Below are 26977 nucleotides of genomic sequence, written 5' to 3' on the forward strand. Positions count from 1 at the left end.
ATTTCACCAACCGGTGAAAAATGAATCTGCAGAAATTTCACCACAATAATCTGTATCACCTCTGTTTAAAACTTTAACTGAAAAAAATCACCCAGTTGATGAAAGAAATATGTGTTTTGTAACATGTTGATAATGTAACCGCTTTTTGCTGGTTTAAAAATGGGTGAAAAAACATTCAGATGGATATCAAGCAGTTTTCAACCAAAAATCAACGTTGAAATGAAATCTTGTGCTCAATGGGATTGAGCCAAACCTTGTTGGTTCCAAACACTCATGTAGCAGATGCCTTTAAACACACTCTAAACCATTTCCCCAAATCTGAGATCTGTATCCAGAGAGAGAGAGACATACACAATTACTACTTGGTTTTGGAGCAGGTCCATAAAGTAATAGAGTATTATATGAGTTACATGGTAAGACAACTTCAACCCCTTATGCCAAGCCTCTAACCCATTTAAATGTGTCTCCCCTCTGTTGTTTTCATGCTTTCTCTTTCTCGTTGGTCCTTGTGGTGTGATGAGATTAGCTGTGGTGTTTCGGCTTGGGCCCGTCTGGGATTGCTCCTCTCTGGAGGAAAGCAGACTTTTAGTGGGTATGGCTTTTGTAGCTTGGATGAACACTGGAGGAGTATCGGTTACCTTTGGCATGCCGAGGGTGCGTGGGCTCCATGACGTCCATCCATTCAGCTTGGCTTGCGCAGGAGAAATGGTGGGAATCTGTCACTTTTCCTTTTCTCCACATTTTCCATACATGCCCTTTATAGCACTCAGCCATTTTCCAACAGGATTTTACTTTCTGAAGTGCTGTGGGATTTACGTTGAGCTTTTTCTGAGGTTTCCCCCTGCCTCCCCAAAAATAAGAACTTTATCAATTCATCAACTGCAAACTGATAGTAATATAAGGTGAGCATAAGTTTTTCTTTCATTCTTTTCTGGTTTATTCAAAGGGACAGGCTAGATTGGCAAAATGACATAAATGACAGAGCTGGATGGGGAACCATCCCTCAATCTGAGCAAACAAACTCTCCATCCCTCGCCTCTCTCCCTCTCTCTTAATCCCTACTGAAAAGTGGAAGGGGAGACTCGGAAAGCAGAAGTGGCTGAGTGGGAGGAGGAGGAGGGGAGCAACAGAACAGGCCAAAGGCTCCAGTGACATCCATGGGAATCTGCAGATCCATTCAGTGGCAATTATCAACATCAATGCAGAGAGGCAGCGGCAAGGCGAAGGGCGGGGGCAAGGGGGTGTGGGAGCGATTGTAGGGTGGGGTTGGGCGGGATGGGGGTCAAGCCAAGATGGAAATGACGGCAGAAAAGAAGAGCTCAGAGTCTGGAAGAATAGTGAGAACGGTGGCAAGGTTGAGTGTCATGAAGGGTTACTTATATTAACAGCAAGGATGACACAACATCAACCTCGTGACCGAGAACGTTTTAACCGAGAATTTCACTTTCCTTTCTGTCTGGTGTCTGGAGAAATGTCCTCATATGACCTCATGCCATAGAGGAACTGTGAAATGTGAAGCCGCTCATTATATTTCTGTATTGAAATGTCATTTTCCATTTGTTTTGTAGTTTTTTTTTTTTTTTTTTAGGTTAGTAGATGATTGTTGTGTACTTAGTTACAGAAAGCAACAGTTTGCAGGAAATCATTACCTTACAGTCATTACTTAGTTTGAACCACCTGGTACATTATATAACTAGAAGAACAGACAAATACCTCCACCAAGACTGACTAGTCCTGGGGTATGAATGACAGGTATCATCAATGTTAGTCTACCGGGAAATTAAACTTACATTTAATGACAAACTGAATTACGGCCCATTACACATTATTAATCAAAGATATTAAACGGCTGATGCTTTACACACCACAATATAAATGTCCAAGTAAATATACATTTGGCTGTAATTATGTTTTTGATTATTTGTGACTTCATTATAAAGTCACTCATACCAATCAATTAAGGAATAACCCTGTTGTGTCTGATGATTTGCGGACGTTCATGCTGGTTCTATGGTCGTAAATTGACCTTTAATGGATATTTACAACCATAATCCAGCATGAACGTCCGCAAATCATCAGACACTGTCAGGATTTGCACAAACCGAGCAGGACACAAATGCAAAACTCTCACAAACAGACTGGTGTAGGAAAAAGGTTTGGGATTCGGTACACGGGAGGTCCAGCAGCGACGGCAAAGGTACAGTCAGGCTTGAGGCTGAGGTTAGATCAAGAAAACAGGCAAAGGTCAAAATACACGGTGTGGTGGCAATCAAAGGCAGAGACAAAAATCGTGGTCACGGACTAAACAAGGTCAAATACCGGCAGGCTGAATACAAGGCAAAACGAGGCAAGGACGTGAGTGCTAGAAAGTGAAATCATTCAACAATCGAGCAAGGGACTGTGAGACTGTGAGGGCTTAAATAACTGGTGAAGTAATTAGTGCAACAAGACACAGGTGTTGGTGAAGGTTCTGGAAGGGGGCGTGACCAGGGAAGACAAAGGTAAGTGCAAGAGAATGAAGGCAGGAAGACACAGAGTGAAGTGATGAAAGAAACAAAGACACGTGAGCAAGTGCAAGAGCAGGGGTGAATGAAAATACAAAGCAGACAGAGTCACAGTGAGAGACAGGGACACATGGCAGGTGCAGGGCTGAGGAATAAGAACGTATTTGGGCAGGCATGAAGGAAACATAGAACAGAGCTAAAACAGAATCATAAATAAACCAGACCTGACAGAACTAAGAAGATGCCTGTAATCAAGGAAATCAATTATCTTAAACAAAACTGTAACCGCAGTGAGATGGATGAAAATATAACAGTGAATGAAATGATCAATGGTGCAATGACAGCATAAACTAAGACTACATAATGAACAGAATGATAATAATGGGTGACTACAAAATAGTGCAATAAATAAAAGAACTTAACAGATAAATAATAAATGTAACATAATCAGAGATAAATAATGACCAATACGTGTGACAAAAGCAAAATACCAAAAATGTGATAAACCAAACTGTAGACCAAAGCATAAATGAACAGAAACAAACTAGGACTGAAGTGACTAATTGAACATGAATGACAAATACCAGGATAACAGAAACAAAACTAATGATAACATAAATCTGACGAGACATGGATAAACACACCGAAGATAGAGAATACAGACGAGATACGAGGCTATACTAATAACAGATGGCCCTAAAGGGCCTATCATGACAGACACAAGGGGTTATTCCCATTCTAATCCAATTCCATCGTTGTTTATTTTTTTGTAGGTAATTCAGTTGGCGAGGCTTACCGTCAAGGCAGTGTCGCTCCAACAGCGGTCAGGGCACGGAGTAATCCATCAAACATGAAAATCCATCAAATGTGAAACAGTAATTCTGTAACAGAATCCACATCAATACTTTCATATGGTATCTTAAATTCATCATCGGTACGCGACTTTCTCTCGCTCTCAGGTAACAGCGTCATTATTGACACCTGCATAGCTGTGTGCGTGGGCAGTCAGGGCACAGAGCAATCCATTAAATGTGAAATGGTTGAATATTTTGCAACCTTACACCAAATGTTATACAGTCTGAAATCTCACATGATTAACAAATCAGATTTGCGGAAAAAAATGTAATTGGATTAGAATCACAAATATTTTTTCTGATCAGTATATTGTTTTGAACATCTATCTAAGCTTTTTGGTTGGTGAGATATACAAAAAAAAAAAGCTTTTTTTGAGTTGATCTTGTCCACACACACACACACACACACACACACACACACACACACACACACACACACACACACACACACACACACACACACACACACACACACACACACACACACACCAATGAAAACAACACCCTGCTGTCGCTGCTTTGCTGACATGCAGGGCAAAAAAAAAAAATCCAGAATCCACATCCAGATTGTCACTCACTTATCTTCAACCGCTTATCCGGGATGGGGTCATGGGGCACATCCAGATTTTAAAAAGAAAAAAAAAAGGGTAGTGACATGAAGTGGAGGCAGACTAGCCATCTGCCAGGGTGGTTGCCATCCAGACCTGACCCGACCTGACTATTAGAGTTGGTATTTTTGCCAATTTCTTTGGCAAATGACTGATAATTTTTTTGAGAAATTGACATGCATTTAAAAAAGCTTAACTTGATATGCAAATATAAATATGGAAAAAAAGACCCAGAATCCACATCAAGATCCTGATCATCAGAACATTTAAGTTGGGTTCTTCCCCGAGGTAAATCTGATCATTCAACCATGTGTTGTGGTGATCAGCTGAAAGTGTTTAGAGACACTGATGAAAATATCAATAAATGTCCCATTTCACTTTGTAAAGGAATTACACATTGAAACGTATGGTCAACACATTATTTTTAAGATCGAGCGCTCCTACAACATTTGTGCAGATTGATTGAAACTGTTTTGAGAACTGATTGGAGAAAAAAAAGAGGTTATCTGACAGTGCAACAAAGAGAGAATAAAATTGTTGTAGGCTGGGTTGGGTAGGATTACTTTGAAGGAATACATGTGGATTACATTTATATATGTACATACGAGGGCTGTCAATAAAGTAACAGTCCTTTTTATTTTTTTCAAAAACTATATGGATTTCATTCATATGTTTTTACGTCAGACATGCTTGAACCCTCGTGCGCATGCGTGAGTTTTTCCACGCCTGTCGGTGACGTCATTCGCCTGTGAGCACTCCTTGTGGGAGGAGTCGTCCAGACCCTCGTCGGAATTCCTTTGTCTGAGAAGTTGCTGAGAGACTGGCGCGTTGTTTGATCAAAATTTTTTCTAAACCTGTGAGACACATCGAAGTGGACATGGTTCGAAAAATTAAGATGGTTTTCAGTGAAAATTTTAACAGCTGATGAGAGATTTTGAGGTGATTCTGTCGCTTTAAGGACTTTTCACGGTGCGAGACGTCGCGCTGCGCTCTCAAGCGGCGTCATCAGCCTGTTCAAGCTGAAAACCTCCACATTTCAGGCTCTATTGATCCAGGACGTCGTGAGAGAACAGAGAAGTTTCAGAAGAAGTCGGTTTCAGCATTTTATCCGGATATTCCACTGTTAAAGGAGATTTTTTTAATGAAAGACGTGTGGACGGATCCGCGCGTCGGGACGCAGCCGACGCGGTGCGGCGGCACAGGAAAAACACCTCCGTGTTGATAACCATTTGTAAAATCCAGGCGGCTTTTGATGGCTTTCAGTGGAGTGAGTATATGAGAAATTGTTTAACAGGCAGGACATGTTCCAACTTGTCCTTAAGGCTTTCAACAGAGGTGTTTTTCCTGTGGCGGAGCGTCGCGGCGGCTGCGTCGCGACGCGCGGACCCGTCCGCACGTCTTTCATTAAAAAAATCTCCTTTAACAGTGGAATATCCGGATAAAATGCTGAAACCGACTTCTTCTGAAACTTCTCTGTTCTCTCACGACGTCCTGGATCAATAGAGCTTGAAATGTGGAGGTTTTCAGCTTGAACAGGCTGATGACGCCGCCTGAGAGCGCTGCGCGACGTCTCGCACCGTGAAAAGTCCTTAAAGCGACAGAATCACCTCAAAATCTCTCATCAGCCGTTAAAATTTTCACTGAAAACCAGCTTAATTTTTCGAACCGTGTCCACTTCGATGTGTCTCACAGGTTTAGAAAAAATTTTGATCAAACAACGCGCCAGTCTCTCAGCAACTTCTCAGACAAAGGAATTCCGACGAGGGGCTGGACGACTCCTCCCACAAGGAGTGCTCACAGGCGAATGACGTCACCGACAGGCATGGAAAAACTCACGCATGCGCACGAGGGTGCAAGCATGTCTGACGTAAAAACATATGAATGAAATCCATATAGTTTTTGAAAAAAATAAAAAGGACCGTAACTTTATTGACAGCCCTCGTACATTTGGATTACTTGTAATCTGATTACTTTTGGATTACATTTGAAAGTAATCCTACCCAACCTTGGTTGTAGGAGATACATGTTGGTCCTCTTCATCACAAAAACTTAGTGGGGATCTTAGATCTTTAAGGGATCTTTAGAGTGAATCCTTTCAACATGTGCTGTGGAGATCATTGGCAAATGTTTTAATGCAACATTCATTTTTTTAATATATATATATATATGTCAGATTTCATTTCGTAAAGAATATTTTTAAGAATAAGGAACAAACTTTGCAGAGTTAATGCATTGAGAGGTGTGTAGGAGTGATGAGTGAACAAAAAAGTACCCCAAAAGAATTCCCACTCCCACTTGTAATACGGCAATTTATTTGTGGTATTTCACTGCAAGGCCTTCATCAGGCAAATGATTTTGATGGAATAATTATTAATTATGAAAGAAATTAGTACTTTAAAAAAAGATCCAGAATCCACATCTGGATCTTCATCAAAACAGCAATTTAATTTTTATCATATGATTGATCATTTGTGGAGATTGACTAAAAATATTTTGAGAAATTGATTGAAATGTTTTAAAAATCGTGATCATTTCAGTACACCAAAAAATATGAAAGAAAGTGAGGTCGCATTTCACTCTGTAAAACAATTATTAGTATTATTTTTAAAAAAAGAAAAGAAAAAAAGATTGAGAATCAACACTGGATTCCTGTGCATCATTTTGAAATTTAATTTTATTCTATTTATATAGCGCCAAATCACAACAAAGCTGCCTTGAGATATTTCACACAAACAAGGTTTAACCTTACCAACCCCTAGAGCAAGGACACAGGCGACAGTGGTAAGGAAAAACTCCCTCTGATGATTTGAGGAAGAAATCTTAAGCAGACCAGACTTAAAGAGGTGACCCTCTGCTTTGGCCATGTCTGCTATGTATCCATATATGAGGCACTGAGTAATAGGCCAACCTGTATTCAATCCAGGCTGTTGTCAGGTTGGTCTGCCTGGTCTTTGATTCCTGGTATACTGCTCATTCAACCAGTAGCTGGGGCTTTGACCCTCTGGTATTGTTTCCAATGCCCTTCTGAGCTTTGCTCGTGTGTTGACTAGTGTGCCTAGTCAACTTGGTAGCTATGACGCCTGATAGGACCCTTCATGCTTTCAAGAGGCAGGCAACTGGCCGATAGTTTGAGGGTGTCATACCCTTGTGGAGGTCCTTCATGATCAGGCTTGTCCTGTCCTGTGTTAGCCAGTCTGGGTGAGTACCTGCTGTTAGTAGCCCACCTATTTGTACTGCTAGGTGCACATGAAGCACTGTTAGCTTCTTCAGCCAGTAGGTGTGGATTATATCAGGTCCTGGTGCTGTCAAGCTTTTCATCCCTGAGACTCATTGTTGGATGTCTACCTTCATGATGTTGACTGGTTCTTGTTCTGGGAGATGGCTATGGTGGGTCTACCAGCCACTTGGCATTGGTGTTGTGTGATGTCTCTTTCTTTGAGATGACCTTCCAGTCTTGCTCAGTCTCAGTTCTGGGCAGGTCTGTTCTTGTGTTCCTGTTTTCCCCTTTCAGCTGGGAGTACACGCTTTCTTTCTTGGCCTCTGCTTCTCTGGAGTATTTCTTCAGCTGAGTAGCCAGAGCTACAAGCCTTTGTTTGGCAGTTTCCAAGGCCGTAGCTATGAACATCTTGTTGTACTTCTTATCAGTCAAGGACCTGTCTCTCATGATGCCCTTCTGTGCCTCTGTTAGCAGGCTAGCATCCTTCCGGGCTTTCCAGATTTAGGCTTCCAGTTTCTTCTCCATGGAGGGCTCTCCCTTTGGGGTGTATTCTAGATATTATCGCCAGGTTTATTAAGGAATACTGTGGCAGTAGCGTATATGAGCTCCCTGGTTTCTGTAATACTGATAGTGGGGATGGTGAGTAGAGCTGTCTAAAATGTCTTCAAGCATCTCTTCTGATAGGACTTTCTCAGTGCGCTGAGGGAGTCGTACTCTTGGCCGTATTGCCATCTGCTTTAGTCTGACCGCAATCTTCATCCTAAGCACAGTAGATGCATCTGTCATTGCAAGTATCTGGGTATAATCTGCTTCCTTAACACTAGTCTGTCCTACCAGGGTCTGTTCCTTGTGTTCACACTGCTCAGTATTGTGCTGCTGTAGCCTCTGGATCTCCAGTTTCAATAGAATCTTCCTTCTGTTGATGTTAGAGCACTGAGCTACCAGGTTTTTCTTTGTCAGTGTGGAAGCTGGTCTTTTTTTCAGCCATAGTTCCCACATGCATTGCATGTAACCTCTCTCAATGGGTCTGATGTCATAGTAGCACTCCATCAGTTCCATTTTGTCAGTTCTTGTCAATGTACGTCTTGTTCTAGTAGCACATTTCCCATCAGTATGTCCTGGTTCCTCAACACCTGACGCGGAACTTGTTAACCCGGGCGATGTTTGAGCTGGTATGACTTTATTAATTTGTCTCTCGCTCATGGTTTCAAGGCAGGCTGGGGGAGTGGCATGGGGACCCTTACTGGATATGTTTGTGTGTCTATATGTGGCCCTGCGACAGACTGGCATCCTGTCCAGGGTGTACCCCCCTTCATGCCCTATGACTGCTAGGATAGGGTCACAAGGGGGCTGTGAGTATTCGGTATAGAAAATGGATGATATTCTTGCTGTGCCTTCCATTTGTTTGAAAAGATTCAGATCCTGATCAATACCCACACTGAAAGGTTTTTCCTTGACTCTCAGTTGAGTTGCAGTCTCATAACCACCTCGGCAGAGGTAATAACATTTGAGGTTAACATTCTCTCTCCCTCCAACATCATACATCACTCTGACAGAGCATTTCACTCCTGAATTCAGAATTCTGACTGAAAAAGCACCTCAAACGCTGTCAGTTGTCTCCATTTGGTGAGAAGGCCGCTCCCAGCCCGCTGAGCACCGCAGCTGAATGTTTGTCAACTGGCACCATGAGCCAAATTTGTCCAAAAGGGCAAATTATGACAACTGATTTTCTCTCATATATATATATATATCTATATATATTTAACAAATTTTCCAGCAAAGGGTTAGTCAGCACAGCAGCATTGTACAACACTGGCCAAAAGGAAGGACTAGGTTTAACTGGAACAAAGAGAAAAAATTTGATGTGCATTTTCCACAGAAGTGTTACTCATTTTATCTCTCTGTGAAAGAAATGTCAAAGTCAAAGGTCGAGCCAACACTGATTCTCTTATTTAGGTCTGGTGATACTCTAGAATTCATGGTGGGACAAACAATTAAAGATGTCTGATTGTTTGTGGTGAACAGGAGGAATAAATGCTGCCTTCACAGGAATGAACGTTCTAAAAATTTACAATATTTTTCTAATATGTACCACTGCAGGTGCTGTAATTCAAACAATGGCTACAGTGCCGGGGATTATCGACAATCAGGTGACTCCGTCATGTCATGAAGATTTGTTTATAGTATTTACATTTTTTGTGGTTTTAAATAAATAAATGAAAAAAAAAACAGTCTATTTGCTCCCTTGAATAATGCAGTTAATGTGACGTGTACCTGACTTGTACTTAGTTAGAAAACAAAAACAAACAAACAAACAAACAAACAAAATCCTGAAAGAATTAGCCACACATTTTGTACCCTGTTTAAAATTATGTAATGTCAATTTATGTGTGGAAACATGTTCCAATTTGTGGTTATACAAGTGTTATTTATTTTTTATTGAAATTTTAATTTTATTTGATATTTTTTATACAAAACACTCAACACAGTGACAAAAAAAAATCTAACAACTCTGAAAAATCTGATCACCGATCAAATCTTTTTAATGGCATTCTTTTCAAATATTGCCTAAAAGTGTTAATTCAGGTTTTTTTCATGACTTATAATGCAAAATCACTTGCAAAGGTTCTGTTTGGCATTGTCCTCTTTCCACAGAGTTATTTTTGTTAAGTATTCAAGCAAAAAAAAAAAAAAAAAAACATAACAAAAGTTATTGAGATTCAGTTTGCTTTTCTGACCATTATTTAAGCTTTGGTGATGTTAGGATAGCTATGTATATTCTTGAGATATTAGCATTGAAAATTTGATTCAACGTAGAGAGAAACATACAACGACATGCATAAAGGAACACCCTTTTCTAACAAGGTTTCTACTTTATCTGTAATACAGTATGTTAGGAATTCATGTAAACAGTAGTACTAATAATATTTGATGATACGCCAGTTATTTTATTAAGGTCCAGTAATTGGCACAGCATTGAATTATCTCATTATTATTTTAAAGCTTTGCAGTAATTCTGTTGTATGGTGCCACATCTGAGACCATCTAAGTGTTGTGTTTGGTGCATTTGGTGTCTTTTGGGTCAGGGAACAGGGTGACCTCATGACCTAAATACACAAAGTTCCTTTTTACATGCAGCATTTGAATTTCGTTTCCTGATGTGTAGTCCTGGTAGGAGGATGAGGAACAACGAAAAGTCACAAGGCGCTCTATCGCAATGACTGCACAAACAAGATGGTGTGAGGGTGTCATTCATGTTGTGCCACTGTGCGCATCCCGGATTTTTCAGTTTACATTTTGTCGCAGACGTTTGCACGGAGATGACCTACAACAGACGGCCGATCACACCTTCAGATAAAACCTGTCATTCCTGTATGTGTGCTGGTCGATACCTTTCAGCTCAGTTTAGCTGTGCACTGTTTACTTAGCCAGTGAGGCCCTTAGAACCAACATGCAATTCTAATTTAGCTACTTTACTCTTCCTGCACATGTATGAACCAGAACAAACCTTAGCCAAGGTCACCTCAGAGATAAGAGAAAAACCAACATCAAAAAGGAAGCACAGAAGATTTATAGTGCTTGTTCATTTACTCTGTTCATTTGTTTGTTTGGTTTAAAGCATAAAACATTCCAGCGTATATAACACTTGAATACATTTGGGTGAAAGTGTACAAAACTTACTAAAGCACTCTTAACTTAGCCTACACATGTATAGTCACTGTGACTGGGCTCAGCTAGCTAGCACAGCTACTACCCCTTATAAAATTACAGTTACATACATGACGGACGTATCTACTGTAGGATTGTGTTACCATTGACTGTAAAGTAGAATAGTATTTGTTGTGGCAGAATCTTATAAAATTAGGGCATGGAACATTTAAATGACAGCTGTCTTCATAAGCTAGCATAAAGACACAATGCTGTGGATGGATCATGCTCGATATCTAGCTAGTGCACAGCAGGATCTCAAAGCCATTCATGAGTAAAGAGTTAAATGAAATGAAAGTATTTGTATGCTTAATACTTCCACGTTCAGAGTGTCTTTGCTCCAAGATATTTTGATATTTATCTGTTGGTATGGTTGACAAATTTGTTATAACAATTATACCAAAATTGTGGTATATTATCATAGAAAGCCATTTTGCACACATTGACATACAATTTTCAAATGTGCAAAATTTCAGATATTTTATGAAGCATGTGCAGTGAAGGCAGGGCGGACCGATTTTCAGTGGGGACCGTTCGGTCGGCGACACCGGCATGTGAGGGAGTACTGTCCTATAATGTACTGCAAAGTATATTGCCCTATTTTTTTGCTAACGTTTGTACTTTGGTTAGACAGAATTTCATAAAATGAGACAACATAGCATTGCTAGTGATTTGAGCTAGCTGGTGCCATTACAGAAGTCGGTTTTACTTCCACATGGATAAGATTAAATCCTCACTTGTGAATAGTAGAGAAGCTTGAATCTTCGACTGGACTGGGTTGCTTGACGCAAGGATGTTTCGCTTCTAATCGCAGAAGCTTATCATGGCTAGTGACTAGCAATTGCTCTAATTAGCATCTTGTTAGTCACTAGCCAATAGCAGTGTGCCTCTTGGAAGTAGGGGTCTGGTTAGGTTTAAAACTCCAGCTTTTGCTGGCTTCTATTATTCTTCTCTACAAGAGTCAAGACAGAAGTCAGACTACCAGAACAAGAATTTTAGCTGAGGTAGCTTCTGCGATTAGAAGTGAAACATCCTCGCGTCAAGCAACCCAGTTCAGTCGAAGATTCAAGCTACTATGGAAACCACCTGGACAACTGAGAGTCTTCACAGAAACTCAATTGTGAATGTATGTCACTTATAGGTTAATGGCATATGGTCCACAGTAGAGCAGGAGAAATGGTGATAAGGATGCACACACATTCTCATCAATCCTTGTCTATGAGGTAAAATCAACAATGGATGATCAACCTCTATACATGTAAACAACTATGATGTATTAGCAAGTCCCATTATCTACCATTGTAAATGTCCAATCTAAATAATTTTCCTTCATGTACATTGTTGCATGGTGTGCTACCATTGTGTGAAGTTTATCTGAAATCCATAAAGCAGATAAGGAGTTGCACTTACAACATCAGTATCATGATACATTATTTGAATACATAAGCTCAATAATATCTCGCTGAAGACATCGAACCAGAATTATTTTCTTTCATGCAAATCTTATGGTGTGCTACTATTGTGTGCCGTTCCACTGAAATCAACCAAATGTTTTAGCAGGAGTTGTGTTTACAAAACTCATGGATAAATGAATGGAAAGACTGTGTGATTCTTATAATCTAATCAGCTTTGCCATCCTTTGGGGAACAAAATTAATCCTGTTGCTCAAGCCAGAATGTATTAATTAGTTAAATGTGCCTGTGATGTGAACAAAGTAAGGGCTAACTGACATTTGACACCAATGACCTTGACCTTCCCTCAAATGTTTAATCTCTGGATAATATTGCGAGGACAATTCTGGAATCCATCTAATTTGGTCCAAAGACATTTGAAATCAAACTCCTTCACCTTGAACTTTGCCATAATTATGTCTTTAAAGGCAATTTCAGGGTCATATGTTATTGACATAGCAAGTTCAGGAACAACCAGGCAGACATAACATTGGCTCCAATGATTGACCTTTGCCAAATCTGACTGCACCTGGGCAATTCCAGAGCCCACCTACATATGTGTGCTACTTTTGATGTAAATCAGAGTAAAAATGAAAAAAAATTGACGCTTTTTACCTTTGAACCAAAGACCTTTATTTTCCTTGAGCAATTCTGGGGTTGTCCATGATCCATATATCTGTCAGGACTCGTGGTGGCTTGACACAGGAAGCAGTGAGAGCCACATGCAGACTCACAGACATGGTTGGTTGTGATGAATAAAAGGCTTTATCTTGTAGCCAGGCAGTAGATTCAGTACACAGGAATTCAGATAATGAGTCAGAGGTATCAGGCAGGGTATAGGCTAGGATGTGGTCCAAAAATGACCTGAGGCCATACACATTTATAGCATGCAAAAACAGAGGCAGAATAAAAAAACAAGTTGAGTTCAGGAGTACGGGAAGGAGGTCGACGGAGGTCAGAACACTACAGAGCAAACAGGACATGAACGAATGGCGAGAGAGTGAACAAAGTCAATAATCGGGTGAGGTACTGTGAGACTGTGAGGGCTTAAATACTGGTAGACTAATCAGGGCGTGAAATAAGGAACAGGTGTGCAGAAGGTTCTGGAAGGGGTGTGGCTGACAAACACTAAAGTAGGTGCAACATTGTGAAGGGAAATGAAAGCAAAGCAGACAGAGACCAAGAGAACTAAGTGACAGGAAAAACTAACTTTGAAAAACGTGATGTGTACAAGACAAAACAATAATTAACGTGAGCAAAACAAAAGGGGCAAAACTAAGAAATAATGTGACGAGTCAAAAAGTAGAAAACAGAAAACTAATGATTATAATCCAAACTAGAATGGAACTGATACTGACTGATACATAAAGGCAAATACAGTAAAAATGGCAAAACAAACTACTGGTTAAACAGAATATATGATGAACAGAAAAGAAAACTGGTGACTACATACACTCAACAAAAATATAAATGCAACACTTTTGATTTTGCTCCCATTTTGTATGAGATGAACTCAAAGATCTAAAACGTTTTCCACATACACAATATCACCATTTCCCTCAAATATTGTTCACAAACCAGTCTAAATCTGTGATAGTGAGCACTTCTCCTTTGCTGAAATAATCCATCCCACCTCACAGGTGTGCCATATCAAGATGCTGATTAGACACCATGATTAGTGCACAGGTGTGCCTTAGACTGTCCACAATAAAAGGCCACTCTGAAAGGTGCAGTTTTGTTTTACTGGGGGGGATACCAGTCAGTATCTGGTGTGACCACCATTTGCCTCATGCAGTGCAACACATCTCCTTCGCATAGAGTTGATCAGGTTATCAATTGTGGCCTGTGGAATGTTGGTCCACTCCTCTTCAATGGCTGTGCGAAGTTGCTGGATATTGGCAGGAACTGGTACACGCTGTCGTATACGCCGGTCCAGAGCATCCCAAACATGCTCAATGGGTGACATGTCCGGTGAGTATGCTGGCCATGCAAGAACTGGGACATTTTCAGCTTCCAAGAATTGTGTACAGATCCTTGCAACATGGGGCCGTGCATTATCCTGCTGCAACATGAGGTGATGTTCTTGGATGTATGGCACAACAATGGGCCTCAGGATCTCATCACGGTATCTCTGTGCATTCAAAATGCCATCAATAAAATGCACCTGTGTTCTTCATCCATAACAGACACCTGCCCATACCATAACCCCACCGCCACCATGGGCCACTCGATCCACAACATTGACATCAGAAAACCGCTCACCCACACGACGCCACACACGCTGTCTGCCATCTGCCCTGAACAGTGTGAACCGGGATTCATCCGTGAAGAGAACACCTCTCCAACGTGCCAAACGCCAATGAATGGGAGCATTTGCCCACTCAAGTCGGTTACGACGACGAACTGGAGTCAGGTCGAGACCCCGATGAGGACGACGAGCATGCAGATGAGCTTCCCTGAGACGGTTTCTGACAGTTTGTGCAGAAATTCTTTGGTTATGCAAACCGATTGTTTCAGCAGCTGTCCGAGTGGCTGGTCTCAGACGATCTTGGAGGTGAACATGCTGGATGTGGAGTTCCTGGGCTGGTGTGGTTACACGTGGTCTGCGGTTGTGAGGCTGGTTGGATGTACTGCCAAATTCTCTGAAACGCCTTTGGAGACGGCTTATGGTAGAGACATGAACATTCAATACACGAGCAACAGCTCTGGTTGACATTCCTGCTGTCAGCATGCCAATTGCACGCTCCCTCAAATCTTGCGACATCTGTGGCATTGTGCTGTGTGATAAAACTGCACCTTTCAGAGTGGCCTTTTATTGTGGGCAGTCTAAGGCACACCTGTGCACTAATCATGGTGTCTAATCAGCATCTTGATATGGCACACCTGTGAGGTGGGATGGATTATCTCAGCAAAGGAGAAGTGCTCACTATCACAGATTTAGACTGGTTTGTGAACAATATTTGAGGGAAATGGTGATATTGTGTATGTGGAAAAGGTTTTATATATATCTTTGAGTTCATCTCATACAAAATGGGAGCAAAACCAAAAGTGTTGCGTTTATATTTTTGTTGAGTGTAATTATGCATTGAATATCTGAACTCTCAGTAAATGATAACAGAAAATAAAACCCATGACTAACAGAACACAACCTGACAATAAGACACTGAAGATAAATACTAACAAAACCAGAGAATACATAACTACTACAGAAGACCATGAACAAATGAATGACTGCAAAACTAAATGATAACCAAAGAATGAAAACCTGTGACTAAAGCAGACAATCAATCAATCAATCAATCAATTTTTTTATATAGCGCCAAATCACAACAAACAGTTGCCCCAAGGCGCTTTATATTGTAAGGCAAGGCCATACAATAATTATGTAAAACCCCAACGGTCAAAACGACCCCCTGTGAGCAAGCACTTGGCTACAGTGGGAAGGAAAAACTCCCTTTTAACAGGAAGAAACCTCCAGCAGAACCAGGCTCAGGGAGGGGCAGTCTTCTGCTGGGAATGGTTGGGGCTGAGGGAGAGAACCAGGAAAAAGACATGCTGTGGAGGGGAGCAGAGATCGATCACTAATGATTAAATGCAGAGTGGTGCATACAGAGCAAAAAGAGAAAGAAACAGTGCATCATGGGAACCCCCCAGCAGTCTAAGTCTATAGCAGCATAACTAAGGGATGGTTCAGGGTCACCTGATCCAGCCCTAACTATAAGCTTTAGCAAAAAGGAAAGTTTTAAGCCTAATCTTAAAAGTAGAGAGGGTGTCTGTCTCCCTGATCTGAATTGGGAGCTGGTTCCACAGGAGAGGAGCCTGAAAGCTGAAGGCTCTGCCTCCCATTCTACTCTTACAAACCCTAGGAACTACAAGTAAGCCTGCAGTCTGAGAGCGAAGTGCTCTATTGGGGTGATATTGTACTACGAGGTCCCTAAGATAAGATGGGACCTGATTATTCAAAACCTTATAAGTAAGAAGAAGAATTTTAAATTCTATTCTAGAATTAACAGGAAGCCAATGAAGAGAGGCCAATATGGGTGAGATATGCTCTCTCCTTCTAGTCCCCGTCAGTACTCTAGCTGCAGCATTTTGAACTAACTGAAGGCTTTTTAGGGAACTTTTAGGACAACCTGATAATAATGAATTACAATAGTCCAGCCTAGAGGAAATAAATGCATGAATTAGTTTTTCAGCATCACTCTGAGACAAGACCTTTCTGATTTTAGAGATATTGCGTAAATTCAAAAAAGCAGTCCTACATATTTGTTTAATATGCGCTTTGAATGACATATCCTGATCAAAAATGACTCCAAGATTTCTCACAGTATTACTAGAGGTCAGGGTAATGCCATCCAGAGTAAGGATCTGGTTAGACACCATGTTTCTAAGATTTGTGGGGCCAAGTACAATAACTTCAGTTTTATCTGAGTTTAAAAGCAGGAAATTAGAGGTCATCCATGTCTTTATGTCTGTAAGACAATCCTGCAGTTTAGCTAATTGGTGTGTGTCCTCTGGCTTCATGGATAGATAAAGCTGGGTATCATCTGCGTAACAATGAAAATTTAAGCAATACCATCTAATAATACTGCCTAAGGGAAGCATGTATAAAGTGAATAAAATTGGTCCTAGCACAGAACCTTGTGGAACTCCATAATTAACTTTAGTTTGTGAAGAAGATTCCCCATTTACATGAACAAATTGTAATCTATTAGACAAATATGATTCAAACCACTGCAGCGCAGTGCCTTTAATACCTATGGCATGCTTTAATCTCTGTAATAAAATTTTATGGTCAACAGTATCAAAAGCAGCACTGAGGTCTAACAGAACAAGCACAGAGATGAGTCCACTGTCCGAGGCCATAAGAAGATCATTTGTAACCTTCACTAATGCTGTTTCTGTACTATGATGAATTCTAAAACCTGACTGAAACTCTTCAAATAGACCATTCCTCTGCAGATGATCAGTTAGCTGTTTTACAACTACCCTTTCAAGAATTTTTGAGAGAAAAGTAAGGTTGGAGATTGGCCTATAATTAGCTAAGATAGCTGGGTCAAGTGATGGCTTTTTAAGTAATGTTTTAATTACTGCCACCTTAAAAGCCTGTGGTACATAGCCAACTAACAAAGATAGATTGATCATATTTAAGATTGAAGCATTAAATAATGGTAGGGCTTCCTTGAGCAACCTGGTAGGAATGGGGTCTAATAAACATGTTGATGGTTTGGATGAAGTAACTAATGAAGATAACTCAGACAGAACAATCAGAGAGAAAGAGTCTAACCAAATACCAGCATCACTGAAAGCAGCCAAAGATAATGATACGTCTTTGGGATGGTTATGAGTAATTTTTTCTCTAATAGTTAAAATTTTGTTAGCAAAGAAAGTCATGAAGTCATTACTAGTTAAAGTTAATGGAATACTCAGCTCAATAGAGCTCTGACTCTTTGTCAGCCTGGCTACAGTGCTGAAAAGAAACCTGGGGTTGTTCTTATTTTCTTCAATTAGTGATGAGTAGAAAGATGTCCTAGCTTTACAGAGGGCTTTTTTTATAGAGCAACAGACTCTTTTTCCAGGCTAAGTGAAGATCTTCTAAATTAGTGAGACGCCATTTCCTCTCCAACTTACGGGTTATCTGCTTTAAGCTACGAGTTTGTGAGTTATACCACGGAGTCAGGCACTTCTGATTTAAAGCTCTCTTTTTTAGAGGAGCTACAGCATCCAAAGTTGTCTTCAATGAGGATGTAAAACTATTGACGAGATACTCTATCTCACTTACAGAGTTTAGGTAGCTACTCTGCACTGTGTTGGTATATGGCATTAGAGAACATAAAGAAGGAATCATATCCTTAAACCTAGTTACAGCGCTTTCTGAAAGACTTCTAGTGTAATGAAACTTATTCCCCACTGCTGGGTAGTCCATCAGAGTAAATGTAAATGTTATTAAGAAATGATCAGACAGAAGGGAGTTTTCAGGGAATACTGTTAAGTCTTCTATTTCCATACCATAAGTCAGAACAAGATCTAAGATATGATTAAAGTGGTGGGTGGACTCATTTACTTTTTGAGCAAAGCCAATAGAGTCTAATAATAGATTAAATGCAGTGTTGAGGCTGTCATTCTCAGCATCTGTGTGGATGTTAAAATCGCCCACTATAATTATCTTATCTGAGCTAAGCACTAAGTCAGACAAAAGGTCTGAAAATTCACAGAGAAACTCACAGTAACGACCAGGTGGACGATAGATAATAACAAATAAAACTGGTTTTTGGGACTTCCAATTTGGATGGACAAGACTAAGAATCAAGCTTTCAAATGAATTAAAGCTCTGTCTGGGTTTTTGATTAATTAATAAGCTGGAATGGAAGATTGCTGCTAATCCTCCGCCCCGGCCCGTGCTACCAGCATTCTGGCAGTTAGTGTGACTCGGGGGTGTTGACTCATTTAAACTAACATATTCATCCTGCTGTAACCAGGTTTCTGTTAGGCAGAATAAATCAATATGTTGATCAATTATTATATCATTTACCAACAGGGACTTAGAAGAGAGAGACCTAATGTTCAATAGACCACATTTAACTGTTTTAGTCTGTGGTGCAGTTGAAGGTGCTATATTATTTTTTCTTTTCGAATTTTTATGCTTAAATACATTTTTGATGTTTATTGGTAGTCTGGGAGCAGGCACCGTCTCTACGGGGATGGGCTAATGAGGGGATGGCAGGGGGAGAGAAGCTGCAGAGAGGTGTGTAAGACTACAACTCTGCTTCCTGGTCCCAACCCTGGATAGTCACGGTTTGGAGGATTTAAGAAAATTGGCCAGATTTCTAGAAATGAGAGCTGCTCCATCCAAAGTGGGATGGATTCTGTCTCTCCTAACAAGACCAGGTTTTCCCCAGAAGCTTTGCCAATTATCTATGAAGCCCACCTCATTTTTTGGACACCACTCAGACAGCCAGCAATTCAAGGAGAACATGCGGCTAAACATGTCACTCCCGGTCTGATTGGGGAGGGGCCCAGAGAAAACTACAGAGTCCGACATTGTTTTTGCAAAGTTACACACCGATTTAATGTTAATTTTAGTGACCTCCGATTGGCGTAACCGGGTGTCATTACTGCCGACGTGAATTACAGTCTTACCAAATTTACGCTTAGCCTTAGCCAGCAGTTTCAAATTTCCTTCAATGTCGCCTGCTCTGGCCCCCGGAAGACAATTGACTATGGTTGCTTTTGTCGCTAACTTCACATTTCTCAAAACAGAGTCGCCAATAACCAGAGTTTGGTCCTCGGCGGGTGTGTCGTCGAGTGGGGAAAAACGGTTAGAGATGTGAACAGGTTGGCGGTGTACACGGGGCTTCTGTTTAGGGCTACGCTTCCTCCTCACAGTCACCCAGTCGGCCTGCTTTCCCAGCTGCTCGGGATCTGCCAGGGGGTAACTAACGGCGGCTAAGCTACCTTGGTCCGCACCGACTACAGGGGCCTGGCTAGCTGTAGAATTTTCCACGGTGCAGAGCCGAGTCTCCAATTCGCCCAGCCTGGCCTCCAAAGCTACGAATAAGCTACACTTATTACAAGTACCGTTACTGCTAAAGGAGGCCGAGGAATAACTAAACATTTCACACCCAGAGCAGAAAAGTGCGGGAGAGACAGGAGAAGCCGCCATGCTAAATCGGCTAAGAGCTAGTAGCTACGCTAAGCTAGCGGATTCCTAAAAACACGCAAAGTGAATAATGTGTAAATAATTTAGAGGTGATTCAGCAGAAGGAGTGCTTTAGTTAAGGCACGTGAAGATTACACTGGGAAACAAATCGTAATCTAGATAACTAGATCAATCTAACTGCGCAGATTAAACAGCTAACAGATACAGAAAAACACCGCTGTGCTCCGGAACAGGAAGTGATACAATACCGCAGTGAGAGCCAACCACCAGTAGAGGCAAGCAAGAGACACAAAGAAAAGCAATAAACAGAAGCCAACTGAGATTTAGATGACAAAGTATAAACATAAGAAAAGTAAAACCGACAAACTATTGTGAAAATTACACAGAGAATTCAGACATAAACCCCGAGCCGGGACAGAACCTGACAATACCAGGTTTGGTGGAACTTGGCCAAAGGACCTTGGATGAAATTGGGGGACAAAAAGAAATGCTGGTAAAATTATAGAAATATTCAGAAATCTTTGTGAATAAAAAAATAAAAACTTTAAGGGTTAACTCCGGAGTGCATCCTGTAGTCAGAAATCTGAGGAATCCACAGCAAAATTAGGATGCCTTTTTATCTCAAAATAGAGGATGATCAAAATACTGCACATTCAGGGTTTTTCCTTGACTTGAGTTTGCATTTCAAAGGCAGCTTTGTCTCGCTGTTCATCCAACTTGAAAGTGATCCCAGAAAGTTGTTGTTTTGTGAGATCTTATCACTGAGCCCCAAGAGCGCGCGCCCTCACTGGTAATCCAAAACGCATCCTACCTCTGTGAAAGCTTGAGGGTAATTTTGAGAGCATATTATATGTAATCAAAATTCATTTTGCCTGTGATTTGTGTGAGATCGGCAATATGAGGATGACAGAGAAATGGGATCCTGTATAGAGTGTATAAGTTACAAGTAGTAGTTTTTAATATACGTACTTTGCACTGCACATCATGTAAATGGCCTGCATTTATATAGCGCTTTTCCATCTGAATCAGATGCTCAAAGCACCGGGAGCAATAGGGGATTAAAGGCCTTGCCCAAGGGCCCTTAGTGATTTTCCAGTCAGGTGGGGATTTGAACCCATGATCTTCTGGACTCAAGCCCAACACCTTAGCCACTAGACCATCACCTCCCCTATCATGTATTTTTATGGGGGAAAATACAGTATCTACTCAAGGATGGTCAGAATTTAAGTAGAATGGACACCTTACACATCTGACACAGATTAACGCAGCTGAACTCTTTGTGATTCAGTCATACATATTTCTATCCAAAACTTAACCACTTAACTACCCTTAACTAACAGACAACCCGTTCACCATGTTTGATCCATAGCAACTCCTATCTGTTTGTTAACCAGTTACGTCCTTGGGTTGACCTTTTAATGTCACTCAAGGGCAAAGGTTATGTGACAAATAGAAATGTGATATGATTTCAGATTAACCAACACAAACTGAAAATTGATTTTAAAGGAGATTTCCCAAAATCAATACATGGACCCCTGAATGAATCTAAATGTAGTAGGATGACTCAGTTATAAAGTTATAAATTAGTTATGCTTGTTTTGCTGCTAAATCTGCTTCTTCAAACGCTCTAACAAGCTAAAGGCCAGGGTGAGATAATCACAAAACTAGTCACAGGAATGTGAGGTAAGAACAAAATGTCCAATAGTGGTAGCTGATACAACAGTAAAGGTACCAATTTGAATGTTAAATTTGGTTCACAATTTGTTGATAATGTCATATCAGTTCACAACAGGAAAGTAATGCTATGCTATTTGTGCAATGCCAACAACAGGCAGCTTCTTCTTCTGTGTTTATTTTCTGATACCTTTCTGCTAGTACATGTGGTGATGCCCCCACTGGTGAATAAAAGGACAGCAGAGGCCATTGCCAGCGAGCTACATCACTGTAGCAAAAACCTGAAAAAGTCCCTATTTTTTTTTCACAAAGTACATATATGAAGGTAAGCATTACCACATTTTGCTTATTCTAATTTACTATGACTACAGTCAATGTTAAAGAACTGTAGCGGATGAATACCTTACCACTCATTCCTCTTTGAAGCACCTCTCAAGCTCCATCAGGTTGGATGGGGAACATCAGTGCACAGACATTTTCATATCTCAACAGAGTTGTTCAGTCACATTCAGGTCTGGGCTCTGGTTGACCACTCAAGGACATTCACAACAACCCCAGGTTTCTTTTCAGCACTGTAGCCAGGCTGACAAAGAGTCAGAGCTCTACTGAGCCGAGTATTCCTTTAACTTTAACTAGTAATGACTTCATGACTTTCTTTGCTAATAAAATTTTAACTATTAGAGGAAAAATTATTCATAATCATCCCAAAGACATATCGTTATCTTTGTTCTGTCTGAGTTATTTTCATTAGTTACTTCCTCCAAACCATCAACATGTCTATTAGACCCCATTCCTACCAGGCTGCTCAAGGAAGCCCTACCATTAATTAATGCTTCGATCTTAAATATGATCAATCTATCTTTATTAGTTGGCTATGTACCACAGGCTTTTAAAGTGGCAGTAATTAAACCATTACTTAAAAAGCCATCACTTGACCCAGCTATCTTAGCTAATTATAGGCCAATCTCCAACCTTCCTTTTCTCTCAAAAATTCTTGAAAGGGTAGTTGTAAAACAGCTAACTGATCATCTGCAGAGGAATGGTCTATTTGAAGAGTTTCAGTCAGGTTTTAGAATTCATCATAGTACAGAAACAGCATTAGTGAAGGTTACAAATGATCTTCTTATGGCCTCAGACAGTGGACTCATCTCTGTGCTTGTTCTGTTAGACCTCAGTGCTGCTTTTGATACTGTTGACCATAAAATTTTATTACAGAGATTAGAGCATGCCATAGGTATTAAAGGCACTGCGCTGTGGTGGTTTGAATCATATTTATCTAATAGATTACAATTTGTTCATGTAAATGGGGAGTCTTCTTCACAGACTAAGGTTAATTATGGAGTTCCACAAGGTTCTGTGCTAGGACCAATTTTATTCACTTTATACATGCTTCCCTTAGGCAGTATTATTAGACAGCATTGCTTAAATTTTCATTGTTACGCAGATGATACCCAGCTTTATCTATCCATGAAGCCAGAGGACACACACCAATTAGTTAAACTGCAGGATTGTCTTACAGACATAAAGACATGGATGACCTTTAATTTCCTGCTTTTAAATTCAGATAAAACTGAAGTTATTGTACTTGACCCCACAAATCTTAGAAACATGGTGTCTAACCAGAGCCTTACTCTGGATGGCATTATCCTGACCTCTAGTAGTACTGTGAGAAATCTTGGAGTCATTTTTGATCAGGATATGTCCTTCAATGTGCATATTAAGCAAATATGTAGGACTGCTTTTTTTGCATTTGCGCAATATCTCTAAAATTAGAAAGGTCTTGTCTCAGAGTGATGCTGAAAAACTAATTCATGCATTTATTTCCTCTAGGCTGGACTATTGTAATTCATTATTATCAGGTTGTCATAAAAGTTCCCTGAAAAGCCTTCAGTTAATTCAAAATGCTGCAGCTAGAGTACTGATGGGGACTAGAAGGAGAGAGCATATTTCACCCATATTGGCCTCGCTTCATTGGCTTCCTGTTAATTCTAGAATAGAAGTTAAAATTCTTCTTCTTACTTATAAGGTTTTGAATAATCAGGTCCCATCTTATCTTAGGGACCTCATAGTACCATATCACCCCAATAGAGCGCTTCACTCTCAGACTGCAGGCTTACTTGTAGTTCCTAGGGTTTGTAAGAGTAGAATGGGAGGCAGAACCTTCCGCTTTCAGGCTCCTCTCCTGTGGAACCAGCTCCCAATTCAGATCAAGGAGACAGACACCCTCTCTACTTTTAAGATTAGGCTTAAAACTTTCCTTTTTGCTAAAGCTTATAGTTAGGACTGGATCAAGTGACCCTGAACCATCCCTTAGTTATGCTGCTATAGACGTAGACTGCTGGGGGGTTCCCATGATGCACTGAGTGTTTCTTTCTCTTTTTGCTCTGTATGCACCACTCTGCATTTAATCATTAGTGATTGATCTCTGCTCTCTTCCACAGCATGTCTTTTTCCTGATCCTCTCCCCTGAGCCCCAACCAGTCCCAGCAGAAGACTGCCCCTTCCTGAGCCTGGTTCTGCTGGAGGTTTCTTCCTGTTAAAAGGGAGTTTTTCCTTCTCACTGTCACCAAGTGCTTGCTCACAGGGGGTCGTTTTGACCGTTGGGGTTTTTCTGTAATTATTGTATGGCTTTTGCCTTACAATATAAAGCGCCTTGGGGCAACTGTTTGTTGTGATTTGGCACTATATAAATAAAATTGATTTGATTTGATTTTGATTCACAGAGTTGTCCCACTCTGGAGCAGGTTTTCAGCCAGGATGTCTCTGTACATTGCTGTATGCTTCTTTTCCTCAATCCTGACTAGTCTCTCAGTTCCTGCCTCTGAAAAACATCCCCAAAGCGTGATGATGCCACCACCATGCTTCACTGTAGGGATGGTGACTGGTTTCCTCTGAACATAACGCCTGGCATTCACACCAAAGAGTTCAAGAGTTCAATCTTTGTCTCATCACACCAGAGAATTTTGTTTCTCATGGTCTGAGAGTCCTTCAGGTGCCTTGTGGCAAACTCCAGATGGGCTGCCATGTGCCTTTTACTAAGGAGTGGCTTCCATCTGGCCACTCTACCATACAGGCCTGATTGCAGGATTGCTACAGAGATAGTTGTCCTTCTGGAAAGTTCTCCTCTCTCCACAGAGGAATGCTGGAGCTCTGACAGAGTGACTTTCGGATTCTTGGTCACCCCTCTGACTAAGGCCCTTGTCCCCTGATTGCTCAGTTAAGACGGGCGGCCAGCTCCAGGAAGAGTCCAAGTAGAGCTGAACTTCTTCCATTTGTGGATGATGGAGGCCACTGCGGTAATTTGGACCTTCACAACAGCAGAAATGTTTCTGTACCTCCCCAGATTTGTGGCTGGAGACAATCCTGTCTCGGAGGACTTCATGCTTGGTTTGTGCTCTGACATGCACTGTCAACTGGACCTTATATGTAGGCAGGTGTGTTGTGTGGGCTGCTGAAGAGGAGGTACAGCTGGCCCACCACCAGAGGGCGCCCTGCCTGAAGTGCGGGCTTCAGGCACGAGAGGGCGCCGGAGCAACCGGGAGTGGCAGCTGTCACTCATCAACAACGCCAGCTGTCACTCATCATCATCATCCACACCTCCATAAGAGCCGGGCAGCATCTTCACCTCACTGCCGAGAAATCGTCTACCGAACAGATGTACCTCTTGTACACTACGAGTACTTGGCTGTGTTTGGGGAGTTGGCGTATCTCCTCTCCTCATTCCAGTCTCTGTTTAGTGTGACATCAGGATCTGCACGAGCTCTGAGAGAATTGTGATTGAGAGGTGGAGGTGCTTCCCACGTTTATATTGAACTGTTTGCTGGGTGTTCACGCACCCACCATCACCTGGCTGTTCTTCCTGCCAGCAGTACCCGATCTGACAGCCGGAGGCAGTGGCCACCTGGGGACCCAGCGCTTGGTGGCTCCAGGATTGCTTCAGGTCCGGTGGAGTGGAAGGCGTGTGGGATCCGGCTTTTTTCTGGACGGGCGTCTTCTATCCTCGAGCCTGCACACACATCACTGTAACTAATTTGACTGTTGATCTCAATTGTGTTGTCTGTTGCTCTGTTGTGCACATTCACAACATTAAATTGTTATATTTGGCTTATTCAATCAATCAATCAATCAATCAATTTTATTTATATAGCGCCAAATCACAACAAACAGTTACCTCAAGGCGCTTTATATTGTAAGGCAAGGCCATACAATAATTACGTAAAAACCCCAATGGTCAAAACGACCCCCTGTGAGCAAGCACTTGGCGACAGTGGGAAGGAAAAACTCCCTTTTAACAGGAAGAAACCTCCAGCAGAACCAGGCTCAGGGAGGGGCAGTCTTCTGCTAGGACTGGTTGGGGCTGAGGGAGAGAACCAGGAAAAAGACATGCTGTGGAGGGGAGCAGAGATCAATCACTAATGATTAAATGCAGAGTGGTGCATACAGAGCAAAAAGAGAAAGAAACACTCAGTGCATCATGGGAACCCCCCAGCATTCTAAATCTATAGCAGCATAACTAAGGGATGGTTCAGGGTCACCTGATCCAGCGCTAACTATAAGCTTTAGCAAAAAGGAAAGTTTTAAGCCTAATCTTAAAAGTAGAGAGGGTGTCTGTCTCCCTGATCTGAATTGGGAGCTGGTTCCACAGGAGAGGAGCCTGAAAGCTCCCATTCTACTCTTACAAACCCTAGGAACTACAAGTAAGCCTGCAGTCTGAGAGCGAAGCGCTCTATTGGGGTGATATGGTACTATGAGGTCCCTAAGATAAGATGGGACCTGATTATTCAAAACCTTATAAGTAAGAAGAAGAATTTTAAATTCTATTCTAGAATTAACAGGAAGCCAATGAAGAGAGGCCAATATGGGTGAGATATGCTCTCTCCTTCTAGTCCCCGTTAGTACTCTAGCTGCAGCATTTTGAATTAACTGAAGGCTTTTCAGGGAACTTTTAGGACAACCTGATAATAATGAATTACAATAGTCCAGCCTAGAGGAAATAAATACATGAATTAGTTTTTCAGCATCACTCTGAGACAAGACCTTTCTAATTTTAGAGATATTGCGCAAATACAAAAAAGCAGTCCTACATATTTGTTTAATATGCGCATTGAATGACATATCCTGATCAAAAATGACTCCAAGATTTCTCACAGTATTACTAGAGGTCAGGGTAATGCCATCCAGAGTAAGGATCTGGTTAGACACCATGTTTCTAAGATTTGTGGGGCCAAGTACAATAACTTCAGTTTTATCTGAGTTTAAAAGCAGGAAATTAGAGGTCATTCATATCTTTATGTCTGTAAG

General features: G+C 41.2%; 1 long non-coding RNA gene across 1 annotated transcript; it reads left to right on the top strand.

The window, feature by feature from the left end:
* Window positions 1–8176: 8176 nt before the first annotated feature.
* Window positions 8177–26590, top strand: LOC117528695. The gene is made up of 3 exons (XR_004565858.1): window positions 8177–8261; window positions 22714–22718; window positions 26581–26590. It is a non-coding gene; the product is annotated as an uncharacterized LOC117528695 (long non-coding RNA).
* The last annotated feature ends 387 nt before the right edge of the window (window positions 26591–26977 follow it).

This window comes from Thalassophryne amazonica, chromosome 16 (genome assembly GCF_902500255.1).
Source record: "Thalassophryne amazonica chromosome 16, fThaAma1.1, whole genome shotgun sequence".
NCBI lineage: Eukaryota > Metazoa > Chordata > Actinopteri > Batrachoidiformes > Batrachoididae > Thalassophryne > Thalassophryne amazonica.